The sequence below is a fragment of the Propithecus coquereli genome, unplaced genomic scaffold (genome assembly GCF_000956105.1).
Source record: "Propithecus coquereli isolate 6110/MARCELLA unplaced genomic scaffold, Pcoq_1.0 Scaffold666, whole genome shotgun sequence".
Taxonomy (NCBI): domain Eukaryota; kingdom Metazoa; phylum Chordata; class Mammalia; order Primates; family Indriidae; genus Propithecus; species Propithecus coquereli.
The window spans coordinates 1-485 of NW_012152685.1; positions in this window are offsets into that span (position 1 = coordinate 1).

The window sequence follows — 485 nt, forward strand, 5'->3', positions numbered from 1 at the left end:
TAATAATTCCTTATTTCATTGGACACAACTAAGGTTCATGTTTTCATCATGTTCACTCTGTTTTAAAGAATGAGGAAGATGTTATTCTATACTAAGTGTAACTATTAGTCCTTTAATTAACATTTGAAAGCTCAACATTTTTTGCTTATCAATAGTATCAAAGAAGTTTACCTGTAACTATTTATTAATGTGGTGTTGTGAAATCCATTGGATGTAGAAAACAAAAAAAAATCTTGTCTGGCAAAATATTTTGCCTTTTAATCTCATTTAGCATTTAGAACAGTGCCAAGTTCAGAGAAGAGGCTACAAATAATTTTAAGCGATGAAGGATGAAAGGGTTAAGGAATTACAGAGAAGCCATTATTGAAGTGTTTTGAATAATTTTCTAATATTTTACAACTGATAATATTACAAATAGCATTTTTGGTACCCTCTTTTGATATTGTACATACAGAACCAGACATTGTATATACAGAATCAACTTC